A 12,090-nucleotide genomic window follows, 5' to 3' on the forward strand; every position below is an offset into this window, starting at 1 on the left:
AAAAACGCTGAATTAGCTGCTGTCCCATTTCTATTCTTTTGAGAAAAATTGGGTTTTAGTTGCTTGTTGATATTGTGTTGTTCCCGAGCCCCGAATTGTGTCCCATTTTGGGACATGAGCTGGGGAACTGGTTAGGACCCACTTTTGGGGTTAATTTCGGAATTTCCTGCGCGGGTCCCACGATTTCCGTTTTGACTCCAAAATTGACCCGTCTCCGTTTGTTGTGATTTTGGTGTCTAAACGACCGTATTAACGTTGTGATACTATTTTTGATAGCGGGGCAGCGTTTCGAGGACGTTCAGAAAGGGAAAGCTCCGAAGAGTGATTTTGGAGCGCGTGTGATCGGCCTACAGGTAGGCTACGGTTTTCCTCTCTTAGATTGAGCTCGAGAATGTGAATGCATGTTGATTAGTTGGGATTTGGGTTGGGTAGTTATTGAATCTTGCATAGGTGTTAAGAAATCATGTTTTCGGCCTATTTCGGAATTATCGTGTAACGACTCGGAAAATGATAGAGTGAAACTAAAGCCTCACATGTGAGTTTGGAGTCGAGAACTTAATGAAATGATTATATTTGAATTTGACCCAAAAGTTCTTAAAAATGTGCTTCGGAAGTTACCGGAAACTTGTTTAGCTGTATATAAAAAGATCCGTTTCGTTTTTCAAAAATCCGACTTCATATTCTTGTTTAGGGGGTCAAATTGAGTGGGAAATGGGTCTAACCCAAATTTTAGAGCAACCGTATCAAAATCCGAAATTTCCAAGTGAAGCCTTTTTCGAGGGTCTACTTGGAGGGTCATATCTCCTAGCACACAAATTATTTGGGTGGCCAATAATATATCCATGGAAAGCCCTTTGAGTTAGCTACCTAACTCACTTCATTTCACCTCATTCGGAGTTCGGAAGAAGAAGTTATGCCCATTTTCGTAAAGTCTGTCCGGCAGAAAATGCAAATTTCAGTAGCTGATTTTACTGTTCACCCGCCTGATTTTTTTCTAAGTGTTGGACCATTTTTTTCAAAGGACTTATATTATTTCCTAGATACCATAATCCAATTCCCATCCCTAAAAACATTTCCCTCTCTACAATCCTCCATTTAAGAAAGTCAAGAACTTGGAGCTAGGGCTTGGTTTGAAGGTGGTGTCTTCATCAATTTTCGTGGGAGATCATAGCAAAGGTATGGTGGTCTTGATCCTTGTCTAATTTTCCATTCAAGGAGCCAAATCCAAAGTTACTTCAAAGTATGAAAAATCTAGGTTCTCACTCAATCTCATGGGTTCTTCCACCAAATGGTTTTAAAAGGTTTCTAATGGCACTTTATGGTTATATTGTTGTTGTATTGACGATTTAAGATGAAAATACTCCATGAACCCATGATTTCTCTCTATTCCTAGTTTATGTCTTTATGAAGTGGGTTGCTAGATAATGAATGTATATGAATCAAACTTGTTTAAAGGTCTTTAGATTGTTGAAGTATGTCATTACCCATGCTTATTTTATGGTGTATTGTTGGTGTATTGGTATGTGAGGCTTATGGCCTTAAAGGCATAGTATGAGAAATTGGAGTGTTACCATGACATTATACGAATGAGAATTCAATGAAGATAATGTGATCATGTTATGAATGTAAAGGTGTTGTTGTAGGTTGTTCACTGGTTTGGTTGCATAATTACTACCCCATTTTCCATGCTCTTTGATTCCATTACATGCCTTCAAGGTGTTTGACAAAATGTCCAACTATGGAGAATTGATGAATCGATGCTTTAAAGTTTGAGTTATGAGATGTATGGAAATCCAGAGATGTGTTAATGACACTCATGAATGTTGATGATATAATATGAAGGATTCTTCAATATAAAGTATACCTTGAATTGGTAGGGCTTATGCATCATTTTCTTGTATAAATGATTATATTGTTGATTGTTGAATCCTTAGATCGGTAGGCTTATGGCACCCTTCCACACATGCTTATAATGAACCTTGGATCGGTAGGCTAATGGCACCCTTCCATTAATAATAAGTAATGAATCTTGGATTCGGTAGGCCTATGGCACCTTTCCATAAAGGTTAATGATGAGACTTGAATCGGTAGGCCCATGGCACCCTTTCAAGAGGAGTTAATGAGCTTTCCTAAATGTACCTTGAATCGGTAGGCTTATGGCACCCTTTCATGTGTTAAATAATGTACCTTGAATCGGTAGGCTTATGGCACCCTTTCATGTGTGATGATGTCAAAGTAATGAACTATTCTATGGGAATGTAGGCTAAGCACCGAGCGGATTTGGTTAGATGGAAACTCCCCCGACAGTTAGGCATGAGTTTCAATGATCGTCTACCTTATCCCATAAACTATGTGCCCGCATAGGAAGCTAGTGGATCCATTAAGCTATATATACCGGTCTTCCTTAGGCAAGTAGACCACCTCTTTTCGGTGTGGGGACTCATGACACTGGATTCCATGACAAGCTCTCATGGTCTATGTCGGTTAAACGCTTACTTCCCATCATGTGAGATTTCATTATGGTTTCTTGACAGGTTCTACAAAGTGTAGGTAGTAGTATGGGATGCTACCTATACATTGCACGAGTAGGCTTGGAGAGGGTCATAGTGAGTTTCTCTAAATCCTAATGACTGTGACATGAATGTACCCTAAATGAGGTTATTAAAGAATGTTGGCTCTTAAATGCTTAATATGTTATGCATGTTATACTTGGGTTATATTACGAGTTATTTTCCCTTGTCATGTCTTAATTAATGATATACCTCTTATGTATGAATATTGTGCAAAGGTGAAAGAAAGGAATGATAAGTTACTTTAAGTGACCTAAATGTGGTGCCTTAGTATGGATGGTGGTATGGGACGTCATCCATACATTGCACGAGGTATAGCATAAGGGTTTCTTGAGGTGAAAGTCCAAGGTAAAGGTTTTCATGTTGATATTGTTTAAAGGTGATATTATGACTTACTTGATTTTATGCTTGTCTTGTATGTCTTTTATGCTATTGTTCATGATATTTCAAAGAGGTGGCATAATGCATGGTGTCTAACTAAAATGTCCCTTTTTAAGCATGTTTTGCATGGTCATCATACTTAGTACATTTTGTGTACTAACCCATATTCTTCATATTTTTACTATAAGTGTAGGTTCCGACAAGTGATCCCTCCTAGCTAGTTTGAAGTGTTGGATTGCTTTCCTCCAAGACTTGGTATGTCCTCATGGATTCGAGGACAAGACTTTTAAGTTCTTTTGTTCATGTAATAGACTTCTTTTGATTGTAAAGGGCCGTGTCCCTACTTATGTTTTGCGACTGTGTCTAAGATGGCCATGTGAGACTTAGACTTCCGCTGTGTGTTTTTAAAGTTGTTTTAAGAAGTTTAAATGTGTGGATGTAAATAAGTTTTTTTTTATTCCGCACTATTTTCATTATTGAATGCAATGAATGACTATGTGGCTTGTATAAGACCCCTTCGGGGTTGAGTACGCCTTGTTACGACTTGGGGGTGCTCCCGGGTCGTGACATATCGGGTAACTGTGAGCATGCTTTGTGTTGTTAACAGACCCTCCTCGCTATGTGGAGTACTTGCATGCTTAATTATTGTTTATTTGAAGCATTTGGGCCTTAGCTTAGGTTTGACTAGGGCTTGCCTTAGAAATACATTATTCGGATCCAATAGGCCTTAGTTTTGCCCCGACGTCGCTCGGCCGACTTAGATCCCTGTAGACTGGTGTAGCAGACTTGATTCTGATAGATTGGGCCTTAGTTAGGCGATACGCTTGCTCCGACTTTATTTATCCTTATTTTCCCCGATGTTACGGCTTCACGAGTTACGTCGGCGACACTAGTTCTACTTCGCGATTTGAATTTGATTTTTGATTTGGTTCTAAGGACTTACATTGATTGGCTAAGTATGGACGGCGTTCCACGGACATTTATGAATGTGGATCGATTAGGACTCTTTCAGCAGCTACATTGGCACCTTTATAGAGCATCCGGTTTAAGGTCCGGCCTCTATTGCCCAAATAGTTATATAGAGCATCTGGTTTAAGGTCCGGCCTCTATTGCCCAGTTACTTATATAGAGCATCCGGTTAGAGTTCCGGCCTCTATTGCCCAAATACTTATATAGAGCATCCGGTTAGAGTTCTGGCCTCTTATACTTGTTACTTGTGATTGGTTACTTGGGTATTTCTTGTGAGTATCCGGTTCGAGGTCCGGCCTCCGTACTGTCAGATTCTACTAATTAGGGTTAAAGTTCTGGTTTGATGTTCTTCGTTCTTGGGTTCTTTTTTGCAATTCTCTTTAGTTATAGTTATTCCGTGTACTCGTCGGGCTTATGGGGGTCCGTTCGGGTTTTTATTTAACTTGCGCACGAGTGTACCTTCTGGGCTTATGGGGGCCCAGTTAGGTGTAGTTAGCTTATAGATTACTTTAGTTAGTTCTTTGTACACTCGTGTGCATTCCATTGTTACTTAGATTTCCGCTCTTGACCCTCGGTTTGTATTATTCCTTCTTTTCATATTGCCTTTACTTTTCAAGTTCAGTCGGCCTATGATGCCTACTGGGTACCTGTTGTTTTGGTACTCATGCTACGCTCTGCATCTATTTCGTGATGCAGGTCCGGGCACTAGTAGCCAGCGTTGATCGAGCTTGGAGCAGACTGATCCGTAGACGGGAGTGAGCACACGACGTTTTGTACTATTTCAGTCTCCATCTGTATATATAGACTTGTCTTTTACCTTTCGAGACAGTCCAGTCTCTGTTGTCCACTTTTGGGACTTGTACTCATTTTGTTAGTAGCTCTGTACTAGTGACTTCCAGGTTCTGGGAGGGATCTTTATTTGTATATATGTTTTTGGTTTGCTTCCGCCTGTTTATATTATTATTTGCCTACTCTTGTTTAGTTTCTACCCTCAGACCCATTACTTGTTGTTCCGGGTTATGGGTTGGATTACCTACTGGTGGAATATAGTAGGTGTCATCATGACTTGAGAAATCGGGTCGTGACAGATATGGTTCAATTTCTTTTATTCTTTGATATTCTACTGATTTTCTTAAGGGTTGGGACGTATCAATATTTTTATCTATGTTTTTTATTCTTTTTGATGTACTTATCCTATCACTCACTATTTCTAGATCCTCTTCTATGTCTATTTCTTTGTAACTATAATCATTATTATCTATCACTGTTACAATTTGTTCAAAAGGATTCTCTATTTTTATTTTATTTATCTTATTTTTTGCTGTTATCTTATGTTTTGTTGTTAATACATATAGATTTTTACAGCGGGCTGTAAATATTTTACTTCCTGGGGCTAACTCTATTCCTGACATTTTCCAATATAATACTAATGATTTGTCTATATTTCAATCATTTATTGCTACTGAATAATTAGCACTTATTATAAACTTAAATTTTTGGTAGATTAAATTTCCTTTTACCGCACTTATTATACTTCTTTCTATTGGTTCTACTATTCTGTCATCCGCCAAATATATTTCTATTGGTGTATCTATTCCTTCTCTAAAACAAGCTTTTATTAATATTTCTGTTCCACCTAAGTGTACGTATTTTATTGGTTCTTTAGCTTTAATTCCTTGTATTTCTTTATTTATTATCCTTTTATTTATTATAGGTATTCTTGCTTTTCCTTTGGTATATTTACAATCTATTATATGTTCTTTTTGACTTACTACATAGTATTCTTCTTTTTGTCTTTTAAATATATTCCTTATTAATGGTATCTTAAATATTTTTTCTACACTGAGATCTAATTCTTTTCCTTTTATTTGTTCAAATATATTAGTATCAAATATTACCTTTTGTTCCGTAGATTCTTCATTTGTATATTCTTCTTTATTTATCATTTGTACGTCTTTTTCAGTCATTATTTTCTTCTATTTCATTTTTAGATATTTCGTTTTCAAGTGATTCGAATTCATATATACTATCATCACTATCTGGTTCATAATCTATATAATCTATTTGTGTATATGTTTCATCATTAATTATTATTTCAGATATTTGTTTTTTCTTTGGATTTTTGGGTAATTTACAATCTTTAGCAAAGTGTCCTGGTTTTCCACAATTATAACATGTACATTCTGTTATTTTTTTCTTTGGTCTAAAAGGTCTTTTTGCTTTAGTATTTTTTATGTAATATCTTCTTCTTGGTCTTTTATACCTATATTGGGATTTATATTTTTATATTTCCCTGGTTTTCTATATTTCTTTTTATAATAATTATCATTGCATCCGAATTGAGGTGCTATTTTATCTTTACAACATGCTAGGTTTTTAATTATTGTTTTTTCCATTTTTATGTCTTCTCTATATTTTTCGCATATTGCTGAATACCATTTTTGTAGATATCTCATTCTTGCTCCAAGTGTATCTTGTAATCCTGCTTCGTTCCAATCTTTTATTATTTTAGAACTAAATGGTTCTGGTAATTTTGTAAAATATAATTTTCTTATTTCTTTTGATTCTTCTGCATTATATGTTCCTTTATAATAATATTCTCTAAATACACATGTATATTCGTCTATGTAGCACATGTTACATATAGCTAATTTTAGCATTAAATTCCTATGTAACTGTTTTTCTTTATTTTGTTCTTCTACTTCTGTAGTTGTACTACTGAATTCATTTCTTATTGCTATTTCATATTTATTTAATATGTCGATTGGTGTGGTTGAACTATCTCCGTCTATTTTTTTATTATTTCTTAATGTTTTTATGTTTTCTTCTGCTAAATTTTGTAACCATAATTTTACCGTTCCTAAAAGTGTTCTTTCTATATATCCTGGTACTTCTGACATTCCAATTTTATTATCTATTAGTTGTTTTGCTATATATCCTACCCATAATTGTATTGTTTTATTTATATCTGTTACACAATCTAGATCTAAAAATCCGTTATTGTGGGATGTTGTTGATGGTGTCCATTTTTTGTTTAGTCTCTTATTCCATAAACTATCATATCTGTCAGAATCTTCATAACTAATTGTATAATAATTAGGTCTTAGTGTTTTTGGATTTTTTACTTCTGGTGTACTCGTACTTGCTTCATTTTTAACTTCTTCTGTATTTATTTCTATCTTATTGTTAATTGTTTCGGTTTCTTCTATTTTTTCTATTATTTCCGTATATGTTTCACTTATATCTGAGCCTTGTTCTGAGTAGTTTTCATCTATATCATCATTATCAATTCCTATATTTGGGGTTTCTTTAGTTAGTTGTTCCTTAAATTTTTCTATCTCTATTTTTAAGTTCGTTTCTATTTCTATTTCTTTTTCTTTTTGTTTAGCCGCATATAATTCTTTAAGCATAGTTAATTCTTTTTCTAAGGCAATTATTTTATCATTTTTTACTTCTTCAATCTGTTGTATTTCTAATTTTGCTTGTTGTTTTATTGTGTCTATTTCTTTTTTCCTATCTATTTCTTCATTTTCTCTAGTTATTCGTACAATTGCAGTTAGACTATCTTCTATTCTTACCGTTTCTTTTTCTATCATTAGATATAAATTTTCACTTATTTTTTTATACCTTCTTCCTAAATTTGAAAATATTATTTTTATTTTTAATCCTTCTGGATTTTCGTAGGTTTTTTCTTCTATAGCAAATTCTTCCTTATTCATTTTAAATTATGTTTTAATTTATACTCTATTTTTTGTATATCTAATTGTAATTTAAATATTACTTTTCTTTGTGCTACCAAAGATTTTTGACATACTTCGCATATATATTGTATTGTAATCTTTTTTGCTTATGTTTTAACTCTTGTCGTTTTGTTATTACTGTTCTTATTAATTCGTATCTATGATTCTCTTTATCATCCATTTTTATATTCCTTTTTTATTACTTAGCTCTGATACCAACTTGGGGGGAGTCCCGATTCATAAATATATTATGAATTAATTTTTTCATAATACAGCTTTTCTAGGGGTATTAATCTTATAATTTCTTTTATGTTTTCTAATATATACTCTATGTATTGTATGTCGTGGGTTTGTTGAAATTCTTCTATATTTTCTTTAATTAAATTACTTAATAAAGTAATATCTATTATAGTTTGTTGCCAATATTCTAAGTATTCTTGATTTATCATTAATCGGAATATTGAATTTCTAAATCACTTAAGTTAAATTCTGGAATTTCATCTTCATACCATACTTGATTCATTAATTCTTCTTCTTCTTCTTCAAATATCAGCTGCCATATCATTTGTTTTAGTTCCGTAATTTCTATGTTTCTTAATACATACAAGATTAATATTTTATATGCTAATACCATTTCGTCATGCAAATTAGGCATAATAATTTCAAAACATAATTCCCTTATACCATAGTCTTGACGAATATTATTCATATTAGATTACTATAAACTAGATTATTTTCAACATGTTTTCCTGTCACTGTTAACATCGTACTTTCGAAAGTATTTTCTTCCTAACAGCGCCATATGACACGAATGACATCTAGACTTGACCTCAATGCTTTCGGGCTATTTTTCTAAATTAGGTCTTGATAAGTATGGTATCCGGATATGCCATCAATGATTATAGATCATGCTTTCAAACAATTTCCATTAGTAGTAGGGCATTTCTAGTTTGAAGTGAATGACTATGGGCCTTAAAAGCTATTATGAGAAGATCATGGATGCTGAAATATTTTCTCACGCATGGTCTAAGGAGCTATCCTATGATAAGACAAGTGGCTAATACCCATGTCTCTTAATGAAAAGACAAAATAAGACTGATAAATATTATGTGGGATTTATGCTTAGAACTGAGAAGATATTGAGATCGTAACACTTCGGAAAATGGTAGGTTGAACTAGAGCCTAAACGTAAGGATGAACGTCTTGAATATGAGTTATAGGGGTCAAGGCCATGAGGCAAGTGCCATGGCCAAGGGGCTAAGCCAAAGCAAAAAGGCCAAAGCTGCCCCTAGCCATTAGTTGCTACCCCAACCTTCACGAGAAGGACCACGAGTCGTGGTCCTCATCATGGCTCGTGAAGGTGGGAGTGGTCTTGCCTTGGCCATGAATGTTTGGTCACCAAATTCCCTAGCTACTGCCTCAAATTCACGGCCATCACCATGGTTCGTGGTCTTGACCACGACCAAGGGAGGCTCTCGTGAAGTTGCCTCAAGCAAATAGCCAAATTGCCCCAAATGGCAAAGTCACTGCCCCAACTCCACGGGCATGACCATGCATCGTGGTCCACTTCACGAGCTGTGAAAAGGCCCGTGGAGATGACTTGGGCGATTGAACTTTTGTCACAAAAATGAGGCCACATCCTCACCTTCACGGGCAGTACCACGGGTCGTGGTCCTTACCACGGCTCGTGAAGGTGACCTTGGTGTATGGGCATGAGTTTTAAATGAGGGTTAAACAAGTCTTTTCCTATTTTAGTCCAATTAATGCTGGGGTGTTTTAGGTATTTTAGGGGTAAAATATATATTTTGTTTAAATCAAATTTCACAAGACTTAGTCATTTTTCACAAACACCCAATTCAAATAAAAAACCTCCCTCTTCTCTCAAAAATATTCTCTCTCTTGACTCAAGAGAAAGAAGAACAACACATTGGAGCTAGGGTTGCTAGATTTTCAAGGTTCTTCCCCAAATTTCTTGGAGCTTCTTAGTTGAGGTATGGTTGATTTTCATCCTTGGGTAGCTATCACCCAAGGAGCCCCTTCAAATTATGTTTTCAAGATATCACATCCCCCAATTTCTAGGGTTTTCATTCTATAACATGGGTCTTCTTTCCAAATCATTTTCATTGCTTAACTATGATTGTTTATGTTTTTTTATGACGAATTATCAATATATTGATGGAGAGTTGAGGTTTATAATGAGAATTCCCCTTATACCCATGTGTTCCCCATGTTGATAGATCTTGAATTGATATTGTGGGTTGGATGATATTATGAATGTGTCAATTGATTATGTTTATGTTGATTAAGCTATTGAATCATGAATTCATTCTACATTATGGAGTAATTGTATGTAGTTGGGTTGATTGTGATTTCAAGACCCTTGAAGGGTAAAGGTATGAGGGTTATTCCTTTTTATAGGAATTATGTATGAGATGGTGATGTACTTAGATAGTAATATATATCTATTGTGTTGTTGTGGTATTGATGGCAAGATCCTTCATCCCTATACCACATATACTTGGTTGTGCATGAAGTATGTATGTATGTTTATGGAAAGCTTGTTGTGTTGGTTGAAAGGACATTCTCATGATCACAATACGATTATAATGTGAAGGGTTTACTCACATGCTAATGTTTCTAAAGTGAAAGGAGCATTCTTACTCAAGGAACTTATGAGCGATTATGATGTTATATTTGCATGAGTGCCTAGTGTATTCTTTTATGAATGTAAACTTAAGTAAAGACTAAATGTGAATCTTAAAGGAAATTATGCTCAGCCCCGAGCGGATATGAATATGAGATGGGTTCCTTCACACTAGTCGGGGTGTTCACATTATGGTGTTTCATGGGATGGAAGCCTCCACGTTACAGTGCGGGTTTCTAGAAGCAATCTTTGTATCCCATAACTATGTGCCCACATAGGTCTTAGCTAGTGGATCCACCTAGAAGCTAACATATACATTCTACCTTAGGCAAGTAGGACACCTCTTTTCGGTGTGGGGGTAGAACACCGGATTCCATATAGCTCACATGGTTTATGTCGGTTAATCAAATCTTTCCCTAAATGATATGAATATGAATCATGGTAAGAACAAGGACTTTAACTATGACTTCTTAAAGGGTACTACTTATTGTGAGTGGGGGTATGGGACTTCACTTATGCATTGCACAAGCGGACTCTAAGAGGGGTTGGGATAAGGTTCTCTTGTGTTATGACGATATGATGACTTATGAACTATGTATGAAATGGTATGTATGAATGTTATGAATATGAATGTCTTCACTCTTATGTAGGTGGGATATGACTATGGTAAGATATGTATGTTGTTGGTGACCTATTTGTGATACTTAGCATTTGGTAGGGTTATGGAATCTTACCTTTGCATTGCACTAGTGTGGCTTTGGGTTGCTTATATGTTGAGATGGCTTATGTTTCTTCATAAATATGCATATGGGTTTCCAAACTTGGCAAAGGCATGATTTCAACTAAATGTCCCTTTTATGCATGTTTTATGGATTTTTGTGCATGGCATCCATACTTAGTAAAATTAATTGTGCTAACCCATATTTTCTACTTTACTATGAGTGTAGGTTCCGGTCGTTAATACTTACTACTTCCTTGAAGGTGAAGCTTGGGTCGACTATTCCCTAGGCTTGGTGAGTCCTCAAATTCGGGGACAAGATGCTATTGATTCTAGTTTCTAGTTTACTTCCTATGTTCAAAACTATAATGTATTCCCCATATTTGGAGACTTTATTGATGTAAGGGCTTAGACCCTAATTGTACTCTTATGTTTAGATGGTGATTGAGACAAGTCTAGTTCCTATTTTCCTTATATGAAAGAAGTTGACTTCTATTTTTTAAAAATATTTTCGTATTTTTCTATGCCTTTTTGTGATGATGAATGCTAAGGTCTTCTATGCGACCCCTTCGGGGTCAATTACGCCGTGTCACGCCTACGAGGTACTCTTGGATCGTGACAAACTTGGTATCAGAGCACAAGGTTATAGAATTATTCTAGGATAAAGTCTCATAAATCACATCTAGTAGAGTCTTGTTCATAATTTTGAAGCGCGCCACACTTATGAATGAGATGCTATAAGATGCTTAGGAACTTTTCACTTTTGTGATTATTCATTAGTCATGCCTTAGAGTTTTTACTCTATGAAGTCCTTTTTCTAATATTTTTCTTGTGCATATAGGAATATGAATACAAGAAGAGCGGCCGCAAGAAGAGTGGAAGAGAAGGTTGCAACAATAAGGGAGTTCCTCCCCAAAGTTCATGAGGGTCTCAAGTTCCTCAAGTTCCTAATGAGGAGGGGGCTATGACCAATGTGGAGATAAGAACGGCTCTCCAAACCATAACTCATGTTCTAACGGCTCAAGTCACTAGAGATGCTAGGGTCCAAGTGAACCCCAATGCAAGTAC

Source organism: Solanum verrucosum, unplaced genomic scaffold, assembly GCF_900185275.1.
Source record: "Solanum verrucosum unplaced genomic scaffold, falcon-dt-bn FXZP01000299.1, whole genome shotgun sequence".
Classification (NCBI taxonomy): Eukaryota; Viridiplantae; Streptophyta; class Magnoliopsida; order Solanales; family Solanaceae; genus Solanum; species Solanum verrucosum.